The sequence below is a fragment of the Rhodamnia argentea genome, chromosome 10 (assembly GCF_020921035.1).
Source record: "Rhodamnia argentea isolate NSW1041297 chromosome 10, ASM2092103v1, whole genome shotgun sequence".
NCBI lineage: Eukaryota > Viridiplantae > Streptophyta > Magnoliopsida > Myrtales > Myrtaceae > Rhodamnia > Rhodamnia argentea.
This window is the reverse complement of record NC_063159.1, coordinates 22,858,708-22,878,072: the sequence shown is the minus strand read 5'-3', so window position 1 is coordinate 22,878,072 and position 19,365 is coordinate 22,858,708. Positions and strand designations below refer to the sequence as shown.

The 19,365-nt window shown below is 39.2% G+C and overlaps 1 pseudogene; it reads right to left on the bottom strand.

Annotated features, from left to right (window-relative positions):
* Positions 1 to 1,878: 1,878 nt before the first annotated feature.
* Positions 1,879 to 13,872, bottom strand: LOC125312738 (annotated as a pseudogene).
* Positions 13,873 to 19,365: the final 5,493 nt, after the last annotated feature.

Below are 19,365 nucleotides of genomic sequence, written 5' to 3'. Positions count from 1 at the left end.
GATTTTGTTGATTTACTGAATGGGAAAAAGGTAGTTGGTTGCAAGTGAGTGTTGACAGTGAAGTGTAAAGCAGATAAAAGTGTTGAGAGGTACAATGCCAAACTTGTGGCAAAGGGATTCACACAAACTTATGGAGTTGATTACTATGAGATATTTGCTCTAGTTGCCAAGATAATCATATTCGGATTCTATTATCCTTGGCTGCCAATTTTGACCGACCTTTACATCGGTTGGATGTAAAGAATGCATTTTTGAAAGATGACTTGGAAGAAGAAGTTTTTATGAATATACCACCTAATTTTGAGGAAGGAGACGGCAAAAAAAGAGTCTGTATACTAAAGAAAGCATTGTATGGACTAAAACAATCGCCTAGATCATGGTTTGAGCGGCTTGGGAAGGTTATGAGAAGACTTGGGTACAATCAAAGTCAAGGAGATCACACCCTGTTTTGTAACACTCAAAGGGAGGTAAGATAGCTATCTTGATTGTCTATATTGACGACATAATTTTAACAGGAGATGATAAGGGTGAACTAGAAGGTCTAAAAAGGAGTTTGGCCAGTGACTTTGAAATTAAGGGCTTGGGTACTTTGAAGTTCAACCAAGCAAAAGAATTTCTAACAGTAGAATTAAATTTCCAAACGGAACCTCAATATATTGGAGGAATTAGTGACGTTGACATTTTCCCCATCCCAAAACAGATGATGAAAAGGGAAGCTGACTTTTTCTTTAAATGACAATGCCGCAAAATGCATTCCTGGTATAGTAAGATTGGCAGAAATCATACATCAGATGAATTACTGATTCTCAAATGCCACCCTCGCACACTTTTCTCTTCCGTTTACTTCTCATAATGCACTAAAAGGCAATGCATCAGTCAACTCAGCATGACTATCAACTCAAGCAGCCAAAGAAGCTCAAACAACTCCACAACTGCAGTAGCATAGAGTAAAGAATGAGTAATTTAACATGAAAAATGAAGCAAAGAGTCCATCTAATAGTTCTTAAACCCCTGATTAAGAAAAAAAGACTTACTCATAGAATATACCCTACCATTTGCTGAGTTATTGTACAAAGTGTTATTGTCCAGAATCCAACTGATTCTACCGCAACAGCCACCTTAAAATGCATGCAGCCAGATCATAATGATCTGCAAGAGGACGACGAAATCAGTTTATCATTCTTTCTCCAACAAAATAAAATAGAAAAAGTACATTTGTGTGTGTAATGAAAACTTTCAATATGAGTTGCAAATTGTCAACTGACATACAAGATCATCAAAGTGCAACATATGATTAAGTTTTTAGAAGGTCAAATTCTTTCCTTCAAGACGTTATCAATTCTGCAGGCTAGGGTAGGACTTGGTTTGAGATGCACTCTAGACATTGTATTTCCACCTAGGATGATGAACGAGGGACCTGCATGTGTTTTAAGGAAAGAATGCGTGAACTTTTCTAATCAAGACAGTGATTAAATTAGGTAAATCCGTTAATTATGCGAGTAACCCCTCGGCTAAGTGATCAAACCATTATGATTTATGTCCCCATCATGAGATAGATACATGAAGGTGCATGTCTGTTGTCAATGAAGATGGTACAGTTGCCTCACACTGATAGTAGTCAGGTAAAAAAAAAAAGGGCCTCTTTGCAGTCTTCAATATGATGGTAGATAGTGTACGATGAACTTTTCCTTAGAGCCAATGTGAAGCCTCAAGCGGCAACACATTTTCAGAAAAACCCATCAGTGGCGTATCAGCAAAATTAGTTATAGCATGTCAAGGTTTGATGGTTAACCAAAAAAGTAATTCATGCATACATAGAGTAAAAACAACGTGATAGAGGGAGTTAATATTGACTTACCAAATAGTTAAAAACAGCACAATCATGTCTTTCACAAGTGAAGAGAAGTGCAAGAAGAAGATTCCTCCTCTCTGGTAAGAGGGTGAAATGACCCTAGGGGATAAGTTTCTAACTTTTCCAATGATTAAGATTGCCAAATGAAATGACAACTGATAAAAGAAGGATCGGGGATAAAGTAATACCAACTTCTAGTAAAAGTTCCCGCATAACAAAACCATTTTGTTTCCTGAAGATAGCCAAATGGAGATCTCCTGATATAGCATGTGTCAACCAAAAACCTTCTCATTGAGCTGTCCAGAGATATTTTCCTCTTTGTGCATCAAATGGTGGAGTACTTGAGCTTCATGCCACCTCCCACTTACACATAAGTTGGAAAGCAGCAAATTAGAGGAGTGAAGGCTCGGAATGAAGTTATGGGAAAGCATTTCTTCAAATATCTTGAAGGCAAGAATATTCAATTTGCTCGGTTTGACAATGCTGATTAAAGAATCTGTAGAATGTAGCTAAGAGAGAAGAAGCAAGAGGAAGAAGAAGAAGAGAAGAAGAGATGAGGAAAAACAGATCGTGAATTTCAATAATGAGTTCTCTATTTTTTTTTTTTTGTTACGGAAAACCCTACTTCTATCGTTATATTGACACGAAATTGTACTTGACCATAATACCCTTATTTACGTTAAAAGAAATAAAACACAGAAATAAACCCTATATCTTAAGTAACGTAACGCTCCCCCTCAAGCTGGAGCATATAGGTCACCCATGCCCAGCTTGGAATAACTAGCAACAAAGGCGGGACGAAACAACGCTTTAATGAAGATATCAGCAAATTGATCTCTAGAGGTAACGTAAGGAGTAGCAATCAACTCCTCCTTCACGACATCACGAACAAAGTGGCGGTCAACTTCTATATGCTTAGTTCGCTCATGAAAAATCAGATTTCCAGCAATATAAATAGCTGTCTGATTATCACACATCATATCAATGGGTTGATTAATAGAAAATCCAAGCTCTTGAAGAAGGGATTTCAACCACAACAATTCAACTACGGTATGTGCCATAGCACCATATTCAGCCTCCACACTAGATCCGGCAATGGTAGTCTGTTTCTTGCTTCTCCAAGTAACCAAATTGCCACCAAGAAAGGTGCAATAACCATTCGTAGACCACCAATCACATGTTGACCCAAATTAATTGTTGACACTCGATTTTTAATCGGTTTTCCTTTAGTTTTATTTTCTAAAATTTCTCAAAAATTCACAAAAAATTAAAAAATCAACATTGGAAGCCTTGGCCAAGCATAAGGAACCAATTTTGAACAAAAAATAATTTTCCATATTTTTCACATTTTTTTAATATTTTCGGAAAATAGGAAAATATTATAAAATTCATAAAAAATACTTTTCAAGGTCGCAAAAATATAGGAAAATGTCCAATATTTTTCTCTTTATTCCCTTTTCATATTGACCTCAAGAAAAATTGAAAATTGGATCCAATTTTAGGTTTTTCTTCACATTGCCTAGAGTTGAATTTACACAAAAAAATACCAATTGAGTCTTTTTATTTGCAATTTTTGCACATTTTAGGTCTAGACATTCAATTGCAGTCCCTTTGAACTTCAATTTGATCAATTGCACCCTCAATTTCGCAAATTGCACGAATTGCATAAAAATCCCCAAAAGTTTTGCAATTTAGTCCCTCTACTTGCTAATTTTTTAAATTACTTTTAATTGGGGGACTTTCTCTGCAAAATTGGACAACCCCTAGGGTTTTGGCACATTCTGAATCGATTGGCATGGGTCTCATAGTCCAATTTGGTCAAATTAACATCCAATTGAACTTTTCCGCAAATTGGCAATTTTGGAAAATTTTGGGCTTTTGTGCAAATTGATAAGAAATTTTGGGCAAAATTACATTCCTAGATAATATCCAGGCCCCTCAGTCCAATTTTAAAGTTTAATTGCAAAAATTCCCACTCAATTTCGATTAATTTTGAAAATTCTATGAAATTCACTTTATGACCTGGTTCGGACCGGTCTGATCACCGGTCGGACCGATCGAACCGGTCCAAACAGTGTCATCTTCCCCAAATGAGAGGCACGAGTTGCAGGTTTGAATGCTGAGTTTCAATGGTTAAATTGAGGATCAATTCAATGCTAATTGGAGCAATTAGTGTAGCGGTTTTGTCTTGCAGGTTATGCCGCGTCGATCGGGACCGGCGGCGTGACCCGGCCGTCGCCGAGCACGGCGGAATTGCAGGTCAAAGCCCCGGCGAAGCAGAAAGTCAACATTCTCAAGTTTAAGGCTAATTCACGCTCGTTTGTGAACGATTGAAGGCCGGACGGCTTTGGACGGAATGTTAACTAACTCCGTCGCCGTCCGGCCACCTAAAATCACGTGGGCGTACGTGAGGACAACTCGGCCAACTCACACTTATACGCGCGTGAATTTGAATGCAAGTATAAAGGCCGAGGAAGGTTATCGATCCGAGGGAGGCTCATTCTGCTCGTTCTCGCAACAAAATAGAGAGAGAAAGGGAGAGAACTAGAGCGAGAAGCTCTCGGGCGACGTCCTCGCCGGAACTTCAAACCAGGGATGTGCTACTTCGGCCCGGCCAATCCAAGCCAAATCAGCACAGCGGATCGTCACCGGAACTTCTCCCGAGCTAAAACAAGTTGATCGCACTAGCTCAATCGGCTTTAAACATCCAAATCGGGTAAGGCGAGCTTGAAACACCGCTCACGTGCATCAATGGCATATCATGCTCGCGAGCTTAATCCTTGCAATTAGTGTAGGCATCTTGCTTCTTGAACATCACTAACCACTTCTGCATATCCGTTTTACTTCGATTTTGCATAAAACCTGTCAATCGAGTCTAAGAAATCAAACCTCCACGGCCGATCACTGTCGAAGCTTGTCTAGACAAATCTAGACCAAACCAGGTCAATCAAACCTGCAGGTAAGGTTTCTAGACTTGATTTGAGTTAATCCTGTGATTGAATTGAACTGTGATGCCCCGTATCGCTTGATTGAACTATGCGATGTCGATACTGTGCGAAGCTTGTCACTCGTGATTCCATGGATGAAATGCTGCGATTTTTGGATATGTTAATCTAGAAAGAGAGACGAGTAGAATGGCGTTGGTTTGGTGTCATTCCGGCGAGATCTCACCGTTGGATCTCGCCGGAGAAGTTCTGACCGTCCGTTGTGTCGGTGGCGGGAGGTTGAAGATGAAGATGACATGGCGGTCGCCGAGTCAAAAAAAGTCTGAGCTGTCATCGCTTGGTTGGTCCAGCTGGAGTCCAATCGGCTCGTCCGTTGAGCGAGGCGGCTAACTAGGATTATATCGACGGTCGAGATAATTAGGTTAGTTCAATTCTCAACCATCCGATTAGATTTTCTGTAATTGATATATTAGATAGAAAATAAAAAAAATCAAAACGGCGACATCTCGTATGTGCAATGCGATGTCGTTTTTGCCTTTAGAAGGATTCAACGGCTCAGATTTGATCTAGGTTATATCGTAGCCGTCCGCGTACATATTTGATACGGTGTCGTTTTGGCTTAGGTACGACGAACGGCTTAGATTATATCAAGGTTAGATCTCAACCGTTCATTCAATTAGGCGTTGCGGCGTCGTTTTATAGCCGAGCGAGTTGACGGCCTAGATCGCATCCAGGCTCGGATCGTGGCCGTCCATGTAATAGTCGATTGCGGCGTCGTTTTTACAGAGGGGGCTGACACGGCGTCGTTTTGATTAAGAGGGAGTCAACGGCCGAGATCGATTCTAGATTTGATCTCGGCCGTCCGATGATTTTGTATATATTCTGGATATTAGAAAATCAATATTAGAAAATCAAAAAATATTGGATAAATACATACGGCGCCGTTTTAGTGTCGCGAGCGAGTCACGGGTGGTCGGACTGGGTTGACCGATCGTTGACCGGGTTGACCCGGTCCAGATTTATTAATAAAAAATAAATATATATATATTCCCAAAAAATCCAAAAAATTCATAGAAAATTCATAAAAATACCCAGATTTTCCCAAAAAAATTCTAAAAATTTCTAGATCGATTCGGGACTTATAAAGTCTGGATCAAAAATTTTCAAGACTTCGAGGGTCGATCTATGTTGATCCGAAAAATTCCTGATTTTTTTTTAGAAAATAAATAAAAAATCCAAAAAAATTAGAAAAATTAGAAAAATTCTAGAAAATCACAAAAAATGGGAAATGACCGCATTCAACTGGCCCGACCCTGATTTTGTGATTTTCGGGTCCCGAACCCTAAAAATGACCATTCTACCCTTCCGGGTCTTCCGCCCCAAATTTTCCCGAACCATCCCTGGAACCCAAACTCGATATTTACGTGGGTCGATAGGGCCATATTAGACTCATTCATTTGATTGATTGTTTGAATTGATTGTGTTTGCTTTGATTGCGCATTAAATTTCATGATTGTGACCGCTAGGGTAGAAAAACTCCCGTCCACATGACACCTTAAATCGATAGAGCCTACCTCACCCGAAAGTTCATCTGCATGAATTCTTAGGTTAGAAAATCACTCAACATCGGTAATCGAAAGGGCGTCAATGTAAATCTTAGCGTAACCAAGTCCCCGGACCCAAAAATCTCCGGTTCTCGTAGAACTGAACGGTTTCTCCCGACCGCTCGGTAGGGTTTTCCGATCATATCCTCCAATAAATTGATCGGTGGCGACTCCAAAACGCATGTACACTATACATATGCCACCCGACCACACTAAGGTCGATTTCGATAAAATTTTCCCTACATCGCGATTCGAGTAATGGGTCTTGGGAGAAACCCGCGATCCCAAAAAATCCCGCCGACAACCGGAGTTATACCATATAAAAAAGGGATCGGCTCGTTAGCCCTATTCATCCAGGATATACATATAAAAGAAAATTTTCCGGAGGGTCGCAACACCAATCAAGCATCGAATAGCCAATTAGAGTGGAAGAACCATTCGATTTATAAATTAGTCCTTTACCAGGAGAGTTTTTAAGGAATCAAACAATTCGACAAACAGCATCCCAATGAGCCTTCTTGGGTGACTCCATAAACCGACTCACTACACCAACAACAAAGGAAATATCGGGACGTGTAACAGTAAGATAAATTAGTTTCCCAACTAGACGTCAATATTGATGTTTATCTTCAATATCATCTCTATCATCAACTCCAAACTTCTGATTTGGATCCATAGGAGTATCAACTGGCTTGGAAGCTAGTGTACCGGTCTCACACAAAAGGTCAAGAACATACTTTCGCTGAGACAAATTAATACATTTCTTACTTCGTAAGACTTCAATACCCAGAAAATACCTAAGAGCTCCCAAGTCTTTAATTTGAAACTGCTGCTGAAGAAAAGACTTAACCTCAGAAATGCCGGTCACGTCACTACCGGTGACAATTATATCATCCACATACACAACAAGAATAACCACCCCTGACTCCTTCTTGCAAAAAAAAAACAGAATGATCAGAATAACGGTGGTGGAACCCACACTTGGAAATCACCGAACTGAATTTTTCAAACCATGCCCTTAGAGATTGTTTCAACCCATAAATAGCCTTATGCAGCCGACATACTTTACTATGATTCTCCCCCCGAGCAACATATCCTGGAGGTTGCTCCATATATACTTCCTCAAACAAATCACTGTAAAGAAAAGCATTCTTCACATCTAATTGATATAATGGCCGATCAAAATTCACAGCAAGGGAAATAATAACACGAACAGAATTAAGACGTGCCACGGAGGAAAATGTCTCAAAATAATCTACCCCATAGGTTTGAGTAAAACCTTTAGCAACAAGTCACGCTTTAAGACGCTCAATCGAGCCATATGGGTTGTACTTGATAGTGTACACCCACCGACACTTCACGACATCTTTCCTGGGTGGAAGATCAATTAAAGACCACCTTTGATGAGACATAAGAGCTTCCATTTCCACATCCATAGCTCTCTTCCACTCAAGGCACGATAAGGCCTCAGTGGTAGAACTAGGAATTGTGTGAGTATGTAATGATAGAGCAAAATTTTGTAATGGAGAAGGAAGATGTGAGAGAGAAACATAACGCTCAATAGGGTAAGCAAAAGAGGATTTTTGTGTACAAGAACGAGTACCTTTGCGAAGGGCAATTGGAAGATCGTCTGGACCGGGAGACAAGGAGGGAGATTGGATGGAGGGCATGGAAGAGCTGGAGACTGGTGGTGCCGTGGACTGTTTTCGCCGCTAATACACCTGCAAGGGGGAGATACGAGGAGAAGGACTAACCGAGTCTAAAGGAATAAGTCGTGGAATAGGAGGATCGGCTATAATGTCGGTTGAAAACTCTTTACCCTCAACAGAATAGTATGGTGTACCCTCGAAGAAAGTGACATCAGCACTGATATATTGGATACAAGTAATAGGATCATAACATCGATATCCCTTTTGAGTACGTGAATACCCGAGAAAAACACATTTAGTGGCACGAGGAGATAATTTATCAGCACCGGAACGTAAATTATGGACAAAACATACACACCCAAAGACACGTGGAGTAAGAGGGAACAACGGCTTGTTGGGGAACACAACACCGACCGATGACTGATTATTAAGGACAATAGAAGGCATACAATTTATGAGGTAACATGCAGTAAGGACAGCATCACTCCAAAACGATTTTGGGACATTCATACAAATCAAGAGTGAACGAGCAACTTCTAGAAGATGACGGTACTTTCTCTCGGCCACACCATTCTGCCGAGGGGTATAAGTATGACTTGTTTGATGTATAATGCCAAAATTAGAACAAAACAAAGAAATTGATTTACGTGAATATTCTAGAGCATTATCGCTTCGCAAAATTTTAAGGGATGTATTAAACCGATTAGTAACTTCACTATGAAATAACTGAAAAACAGATAAAAATTCAGAACGGTCATGAAGCATATAGAACCATGTTAGGCAAGAATAATCATCCACAAAAATAACAAAGTACTTAAAACCATTTCTACTAGCAATACGTGAAGGTCCCCAAATGTCCGAATGAACAAGTTCAAGTAAAGTAGATGCACGAGAATCACTACGTCCAGGAAAAGAACTGCGATGATGTTTCCCAAGTTCACAAGCCTCACACTCAAGAGTAGAAACTGATTTACACTCGGGAATTATTTGTTGTAACTTAAATAAAGATAAATGTCCTAAACGGGAATGCCATAACATAGGGGTAGTAGAACTAGCCGCTAGACCATTGGCGTCGGCAGTAGAAACACCATCCGGATAGTAGATTCCATCACGTTCATGCCCTCCACCAATCGTCTTCTTTGTCCGAAGGTCCTGAAAAATGCAAGAAAAGGGGTAAAATGTAATAGAACAACCAAGGGCTTTAGTTAATTGACTAACGTATAACAAATTCAGAGGAAGTTGGGGAACATGTAAGACAGAGGACAAGGATAAGGAAGGTGTAAGAGAAATAGCCCCCGATCCAACCACCCGAGTAGAGGAACCATTAGCTAAAATTACTTCGGATACAAAACTAGAGTTGTGGTGGGAAGAGAATAATTCTTGCTTACCCGTCATATGACTAGAAGCTCCCGAATCAATGACCCCAGGTGCTAGGGGACAGAGTAAAGAGAAAGGCCATGTTACCCGTACATGCAAAAGTGGCAATGGATGAGGAACTGGAAGCCTCTAGTTGATGAACTCGCTTGATAAGTTGTGTAACCGGATCATCTCGAGCCGAAGACTCGGATAAACTACACCCGGTTGGGATAGATGGATTCGTGTCGCCGTAAGACACATTTCCAACACTCCCTTCGGATGCAACAACATTTGCAATAGCTAATCGCCGAGCCCACTCGGGCTTGCCGTGCTTGGCCCAACAAGTGTCAACCGTATGACCAGATTTTCTATAGTATGTACACCGACGGCTGTCTCGATCATAACTCTGTCCACTACGTCCATCAACACGGCCACGACCTCCCAATAAACCACAGCCTCTATTAGAAAATCCACCACGACCACGACCACCACTAGTAGCCAAAAGTGCTGAGCTATCTCTAGATGATGTAGAAGATGGAGAGATAATGCGCTGAATCCTACAAAATGCTTCATTCATAGAAGGAACTTGCTCCCCAACGAGAAGCCGGCTCTTCACAGGCTGCAAGTCAATATTTAGCCCAGATAGAAACTTAGCAACTTGAAATTCAGCTCTTTGTGTCTTTAGTCTCTCAAGATCGGTAGTGATGGGCTGATAAAGATTGAGTTCTTCCCACATGCCTTTCAAAGCACCGTAATACTCTCCAAGAGATTTGTCTCCTTGTTTAAAATTGAATATTTTCTCATACAATTCATAGACTCTAGACATATTTTTGTCTTGTGAGTAGCTCTCTCTAAGATCATCCCACACTCCCTTGGCAGCTTTGTGAAACATGACATTAGCAGCAATGGCTGGTTCCATGCTATTCCATAACCATACTAAAAGTGTATCGTTCTCTCTCATCCAATTACCATAGTCATTAGCATCCGCATTAGGAGGGTCTGTTGTAAGATACGTGAGTTTCCCTTTGGCATTAATATAAACCTTGACGGCTTGAGCCCATAACAAGTAATTGGATGCCCCATTTAATTTAATGGTGGTAATCCGAACATTAACACTATCGGATGCTAAAATTTCAGGCTGCATAATCAATGAACTGATCCTTGATTCCGTTGATCGTTAAGTATTGTAATCCATAGCCACAACCGGATTCCGGTAGATCCGATGTCTCCCGGTCTTATACGTATCGAAATTAGGAGATAGAACAAGTAGAACTTACAGCTTTAGGTGGCTGCACACCAGAGAAGGAAAAGGCTTATTTGGGGGACTCTCAAACCAGCGATAGGATGAAGGAATCACGTGATCGGATCTGCTCTAAACCATGTGACAATGCTGATTAAAGAATCTGTAGAATATAGCCGAGAAAGAAGAAGCAAGAGGAAGAAGAAGAAGAGAAGAAGAGAGGCGGAAAAACAGATCGTGAATTTCAATAATGAGTTCTCTGTTTTTTTTTTTTTTTTTTTTTGTGTTACAAAAAACCCTACTCCTATTGTTATATTGACAAGAAATTGTACTTGACCATAATACCCTTATTTATGTTAAAAGAAATAAAACACAGAAATAAACCCTATATCTTAAGTAACGTAACACTCGGCAAAGGTGGTTCAATAAACATGTACAAGACAACTTACACGGAAATAAAACCCTCTTATGCATTGCATAAACAAGTGACAATGCATCCAACAGCCGTCCACAACTACAAAGGCCTCTCACTAACCTATTGTATGCAAGTCCATCCGGAAGACAACCATCAGCATTCATCTTGTTGAGTAAGCCAATAGCACTATCAATTTCACCTCGATTCATGTGCCCCCCTATCAGAATTGTATAGGTCACCTGATTCGGATGTAACCCCCCTCTTTGCATCAACTTAACATGGTGATACACATCCTCAAATCATGTTTGCCCGCAGAAACCAGATATTAAGCATGGTATAGGAATAGATTCGGCATAAACCCGCTGTCCTCAATTTTCTTGAACAGATTCAACGCAAAGTGCTTCATTGCTTCCGGTAAATTTATAGGAACCTAAAGGTTTCTATCATGTGTTGCCAAACTCCCACTCGGCAGCAAATCAAACAGCATTTTGATTGCTCTATATGATGCTCTATTTGTGATGTTCCATTTATTCTTCACGCCATTGACATGTCTACATACACCCTAACACAACAATATAGGTGATAAGATCACATTTGATCTGGTTTCTGTACGTCAAATCAACTAGCATGAAGGCAAATTTAAGCTCTCCTTCCCTTAAATAATGGCCAATAGGGGAGGTATAAAGCACATTATTTGTCTCATAACCCTCACCAATCATTTTATCAAGGTATATGCACCCCTCCTCAGTCATATTTCTCTTTACCAAATCATTCATAAGAGCAGTATATGAATATGAACTTGGCCTGATAAAGTTTTCTATCATTTTATCAAACAATTCACTAGCTTCAAGAAATCTTCCACTTCTGGCACAAGCATTTATCAGCGTCATGTATATAGTCTCATCAGGATCCACACCATCCTCAAGCATTCTCTTGAAAAGGTCTTCTGCCTCAGAAATTCTCTTATTACTACTTAGAAAACACATAATGCAGTCATACATGGCGACTCTATCACTAATTAGGTCCATGACAAAATAAGCTGACTGCAAATTCCCTTGCTTGCAATAAGCATTTATCATTATTAAGTAAGTTTCCAAGTGTAGAACTATGCCCCTGTCCTGTATTAGATGAGTGAGGAATTCAGCTGCCTCAAACAGCCCATTTTGGCAGAGACATCTGATCAGTGAATTGTATATAAAAGCAACTGGTGGCATCCAACAATATCTGCTTTATCCACGAGAGAATAGCAGCATTAATATCTCTTCTCTCACAAAAAGCACTAATGCAGATAGTAAAAGCAATATTGGCCAGATTCAAGTCCCTTCTGGCAATTCCCTCAAGTAGAGAATCAATGTTTTGCCCAAAATCCATTCTGCTATCCCAAGAATTAGAAGCCAAGGACACAGAATGGCCAATAGCCTGCAACATCATATAAGCAATCTGAAGTTCACACCCTCTCGGGTGCATCCTCATGACAACAAGAGAAAAAATAGGGTCAGGGAGAACCCCATTGTCCAGCATCCTTTTACACAATTCATCTGCTTCAGTCAACTTGTTTTTCTCGTAAAGTGAAGCAATCAAAGTTGTATAAGAGTGCATACTAGGAGTTATACAAGCACCCCATTTAACAGCTTCAATGCACAGTCCACTTCCCCTTCTCTACAATAGTTGCTTATCATGATGTGGTAAGTAACCATAGTAGGCTGTACTCCAGAGTCCACCATTTGTTTGTATATTTCCCAGCCTTTATCAAATATACCCAACTTCATGAACCCATAAATTAATGTGTTAAAGGTATAATCATCACCTCACAACCCAATTTCAGCATCCTAAAGAAAATCCTCACTGCCATCTTCATTTTCCTATCCTTGCTATACCCAAAAATTAGAGTTATACATTACTTTATAGACAAAATAGACCTGCGCTTCCATCTCTATCGATAGTTACTCCGCCTCCACAATCCTCCCTCCTTTATAAAGACCATCAAACAGTGATTTATACTGATGGAGCATCAGGGGAAGCTCCGTGATCCACTGCAAGCAGAATACTTTGACTGCTTCGTCCATGTATCCCTTAAGACACAATGAGTCTATCAACTGATTATAACAACCAATCCTCATACTAATCCCTGCACCAATCAATCTAACAGAAAAAAAAAAAAAAAAAAACGGACGCTTCCAAAGCCATTCCTTGTGCACAAAGTTTTCGAAAAACTGCATCACAAGCTTGCATATAAGGCAATGCACCCGACTCGACACACCTATCGAACACCCTCTTTGCCTCTTTGCCTCATCGAGTTTTCCCAACTTACAGAAACAATTCATGATAGGATCCAACATACAAAAATCAGGATCAATGCCTCAGCCAATTGGTACTCACCACACTGGACGAGTTTCCAGAAAAGCGCACCATGGCTACTCAAGTCAAAGTCCAATCCTCGCGAAGCGAGGTAATGGACCGCTGAGACTGCATCGAGAGCTGACGAAGAGTGAATTATTATCCACCGAACCACGATCTGCGCGGACAAGAACTGCCCCTGCCGAACGAGCTGCTCCAACAAAGACAGAGACAAGGACTTATGGTCGGACGAATCGCCGGAAGTTGCAGAAGCCGGGGATTCCAATTGGAGGGCAGCGTCGTAATCGCTCTTCTTGAGCTAAAAAATCGATGTTGAGCAGTGACGCATTTCTTTAGCATAATGGGTTACTGGAAATATGGATTTTTTGAAGGAAAGATCTCACCTCTCAGCACAAAAATGGCGAGACAATCGAGAATAGCCCATGAATTTCCAAGGCGCGATTGAAAGAACGAAATTTAGAGACTGTAGTGTGCAGGGTCGCACCTGAGTGAGAGAGAGAGGAGGAGGGAGAGAGGCATGATCCCCCAACGGTCAACATGAGTATAAGCCCTTCAGGTTAGGGTATCAGCAAATTTCTCTTTTTGGTCGAAAGGGGGTTTTAGCAATTCAATAGGGGACAAAAGGGGACATAATTTTCTACTCGCTAGTTAACTAAAAATCAAATTTTTAGTAGAGGTGGTCACCATTTGGAATCAGCCGATTCCGATCATGAACCAACAGTTCTGGTTCATGGCCACCCCTGAACCTAAACCAGAACCGGCCCCTTAAGGGGTGGTCTCGATTCCGGGCCGATTCCCGTTCTGATTTTTATATTTGATTTTTAAATAATAAATTAGGAAATAATAAATAATAAATTATCAGATATCGAATTATATATTGTAATCAAATTTGGGAGGGAAAAAAAGTGAGAGGGAAGAGGCTTGAACTTAATAAATTATCATTAAGCACCTACAAATTTTTTTGGAAATATAAGAATCAAAACCCACGTAGTTCGTTTACCTTTGATAACCCTAACTTACCTCATCGTCAATCGTCTCTACCGGTTCCAATAGTCGCGGAGGTGGTATTTCCATCATCATCATAGAAGAATTCGGCTTCTGCGTTGTGATCCATCTCGTGTTATCGAAATTTAGTCTTTATCCAATTATCGAGACAAGCTTGAGCCTCCACCAAATATGAATGTAATTTTGAACGTCGATCGTCTAAAATTAATCCTCCAATACTAAATGTTTGTTCAATTGTAACTGTTGAACAAGGGGTTGCTAAAGTCTGTCTTGCGATGAAGCAAGGTTGGGAATTGAGTTGAATGCCTCTTCCACCACTCTAGAATTGGAAAATCTGTGCCTTCGGATTCACCAAACTCAAAAGAAATAGTTAAATAAGTCTCTATTTCAAAAATATTACTTGTTGCTCCTTTTGTCTTTTTTACCTACTTATCAGCATTTTGTACCCTCTATTAATTCTACTACTCTCCTTGCGTTGTATGTTCATTAGATTGGGAAGATCTATTATCACCTAAATCATATCTACTACAAAATTCACTATACAATTCTACTATTGCGTTTTTAACCGCTACTTGTAGAGTTCTAACATTTACTGTCTCATTCAAATGTAAACATTCGTAATAGCTATTCAAATAATCACCTAAACCATCTAATTTCGTATGTGGATCAAAAATAAAAGCAATCAAATAAATAAGAGGAATTTTGATATAATAAAGTAGTCATTTTGCTTGCATTGCTATAATAGTCGGAGCTAATTGATCATCTTTTTCATATTTTTCAAAAACGCTGGTAATATTAACACACTATATTAAAAATAAATGCGTAGTATAATAATAAACACCAGATAAACTATAAATTACATCGTTAAAAACTTTTAAAAAATATAAACTTTTTTTCCAAATATCTCACTCTTGTGGGAATAAATTAATTTCGAAAACATTATTCGAAATAAACGCACATAATAAATCTTTATAAGCAAAAGATTGACTAAGCAACTCGTACGTAAAATTCCAACAAGTCGGAACATTTTTTGGAAATTTTTTTGGTGTTCTTCTATGTGCTTTATAAAATCTACCCCATTCTTTCATAATTTGGGGATGTTTCCATAAAAATTGAATTGCTTTCTTTATTGGGCTGAGAAAAGCATCAAGAGTTCGTAAATCATCTTGTATACATTAATTTAAAACATGGCAAGCATATCTAATGTGAAAAAATTATCCACCAAAAGCGGGTTTACAAATCTTTTCTAAATCAGGAATAGAAACGGTATTTGTCATGGCATTATCGAAATCAATTAAAAAAATTTATCAATCAAATTACATTCTTCTAAAACTTGCTTAATTACTCTATAAATATTATTGACCATATGTCTATCATCAAAAACTCGAAATGCAATAACTCTTTTTTGAACGTTTCAATCGTCATCTATCTAATGACATGTGATACCCATATAAGAATGAGTTTGCCAAGGAACACTCCAAATGTCGCTACCTATATGTACACATCCATTGAAATTTATAAAAAAGCTTTCCAAATCTTTTTTTCCTTTTTTATAAAGCCCACAAATTTCCCGTTTAAGAGTATTTCTAGAAACGGGTTTTGCTTACGGAGTATATACAGTTTTTATGAAAAAATTAAAACCAAATTTTTCACCAACATTAAATGATAAACGATCAATGGCAACATATTGAGCTAATGTTTCTTTATAAAAATTTTCATTGTAACAAAATAAAGGAGAAGTGTTAGAATTGGCATACCCAGAGATTTGTTATTAGCCGGTGTCGACCCCGACTTGCGTTGCATATTTTAACCTCAGATGCTGTTTAAATGTTCCATAGCCGCCTCCACCCGTAAAACCGTATGTTGTCCCACAATATTTATATTTTTTCCGATACTTGTTTTCGCCTAAATGTTCCTTCGTGAAGTGTTTCCATATGTCGGATGTACCATCCCGTTCCAACTCCCGTATTGTCGACGTTTCTTCCACATCGGTAAGAGCATAAAGACTTTCTTGAGTTAGGACATGCTCGACGTTGAAATAATGTTGATATTATCATTCTCGTCTACCCAACATGCAAATTCACGAAGATCATATTCATGAGAATGAGGATAATCGAATTCCCCCAACTGCATTGCACTCTTTCCCTTGTCACCTTCCGCTTGCCATTTTTTTTTTTTTAGAGAATCGAGCAGAAAGCGGATTCAAAAAATTGAGAAAATTGAGCGGATTGAGAGAATTTGTGAGAAAAAATGAAAGGGGGAGGGGTATTTATAGAGATTTAGGATAATTTTAATAAATTAAAAAAAAGGGGGGGAGGGGAATCTGTTGCAATGCAATGGTTGGCTGTAGGCCTACGGCCCGCTAGGGAAAGAGCCGTTTTTTTTTTTTTTTAGGCTTAAAGCCGTTGAGCTTAGGCCGAATGGCTAATTGGCCGATTTCGAAATTGGCTGAACCTCAACTAGCCCACGAGGGCCGAGCCTATTTCAGTTCGGAACCGGCAAGCCTGGTCAACGGGCCGATTTAGGGCCCAAATCGGCCCATGGCCATCTCTAATTTTTAGGGTTTTAACTTTCAAAAAGATACGAAACACCATTGCACAATTCCATATGTTATATTTTCGTATTTTAATTGATTTTGAAGTGCTTTGCGCAGATAAAAGTAAAATTATGAAGTTAACAAAATTTACTTCGACAAAAAAAAAAAAAAAAACTTTACAAAATTTACAAAAAGTCAAGGGAAATTTTCCACAACGAAAATCTTTTCTCCCGCAACTTCTCTAGTTTTTATTTTTATTTTTGTTGGACTAATTTGCCCTTAATAATTCATCCGCATTCTCTATGAGGATTTACAAAAGTCATTATCCCCTCTACAAAATTTATCGGATGAAAAAAAGGAAACCAAATTTACATTTTTGTGTCTTCTACAGCAAAACACCTAGCTTCACTTTTCCATTGTAAGTGTTTGTTTTTCTTGACAGGGTGTTGCTTTCTTCCATGGCTAAACTATATGTAAAGCAGTATATAGCGAGAGACCCAATATGCGAAGTAGATTATTTGTAGTTTTATCTATTAGCTTACTTCTTTGTTTCCTGAAAATACCTTAATTCATGACAGGATTAACTTTCCCTTGAGATAAGCAAACTTCCCCTACATTTAAATACTACAATAAAACTTGTTATTGCCAGATAAACAGTAAGTAATTTAGTAAATTAATTGAGAGAAAATCCAAGAGCTAAATGGTGGTTGTATAGCTCCACACATCTAGAACTATAGTTGTCGTCTGATGGTAAATTAAGCTTATAAAATGGACAATCGCTGCATGAAGTTTGTTTGTTGATTGTCCTTTGCATCACCGCAATGGTACTGGAATGTGATCAGGGATGTCTTTGTTTGAAGTAGTTGAAAGCCTGGAGATTCCCATTAATTATGAACTTACTCTCACCTTTATTAAGCTTGGATTTCGTTAGATGAGCTCATGTCATTTTCGTGTCATCTGAAGAATCAGCACTCGACACGAGGTACAGACTTACCGCTTGTCTCATCAACGCTAAAAGAAGTGTAATTTGAGCGAAGTTAATGTTGATATCTTTCACGTGGCCCTTGATAGGACATGTGTGAACGATGGTAAGAAAGATTACAAGTTTAGAATCACAATAGGAGACTCTCTCTTTCAACTATTCTTTAAGTTCATTTGCACGTGATCAATTAGAGGTGATTAGTTCTCGATCTAGTCCAATCCCACCCAGGAAAAGAGAATCGAACCGAATTGGACCAATTGGTCCGGTCCGATACACGAACAGTCCAATGAAACCGATGAATTATCGGTAAGGGTGACCATCACAACTTTAATTTTTAATTTATTAATTAAAATTAGGTTTCACACTAAAGAAATAAAAAACTAGATAAAAAGAATCAGTCCGATCACGACATCTGATTCTCCCTAGAATCGAGAACCACCGGTTCCAATTTAATGGAATTGGAAACCAAACCGGCTCCCTCGAGAACCAGTTCCTATTTGCACAGTTTTCGATTCGTTCGGTCCATCTTATTTACCCCTACGATTAATAAAAAAGATAGCACAGCTTTCAAGATCACCGGAACTTGTTTAACATGGAGTTCTATTAACATTTTCTGATAATGGACATGCTTTTGTAGGAGATCATGCAGCGATTGCTTGTTAGAATGGTCGCGGCCGATCCTAGAGGCGGCCTATTATATTGCCATATAGAAAGAGATCCTTGGCGACAACCGTGGTACATTGGCCTTAATCTATCACCATACTAGGAAGAGCAATTTCACCATAGCAAACCAAAACTAACCACTATCCGTTTACAAGACTAGAGAGAAGAGTCGATACCAAGATTTCAATATTAGCTCTTGTCATTAGAATCTTGATCTGCAAGTTTTATTCTAATGATATTTCTTAGGGTTCTTTTATTTAGATTAGGATTTTGATGAATATAGTTACTTATTTGAATTTCGTATTTTAAGGAGGTTATCTTTTAGAGAAAATGTGTGTGTATTATTTGTAACTATAGAACTAAGTTGTACAATTCAAGTGTAATTTGATCAATTCACTTAAAAACCATAGTGAAAAAGTGCTCTTCTATTTCTGCTCTCATGGAGGTCAGCGGCGGTCAATCGCCGTCGCGGCTGGTCGGTGATGGAGTCTACGTGGCCTTGGGCAGCAATGTGCAATAAAGTAAGTCGACTCTATCGCGGCGTTGCAGAACTTCAGCGGCCACTTTTCGCATGCATGCTTCGTGTTCAACAGCCTCTCGAGGGCGATAATGATCTCGACCCATCTCGTAAGTTCCGATTCAGGACCACCGCCTACGACTTCGTTCATTTCATCGAAGATATGCCTACAATGCCGTAAACTGCGAGTCTTATTATCGTAAGATAATTTCCTTTTTTTCAGGATGTCGGGGACATGGTGGG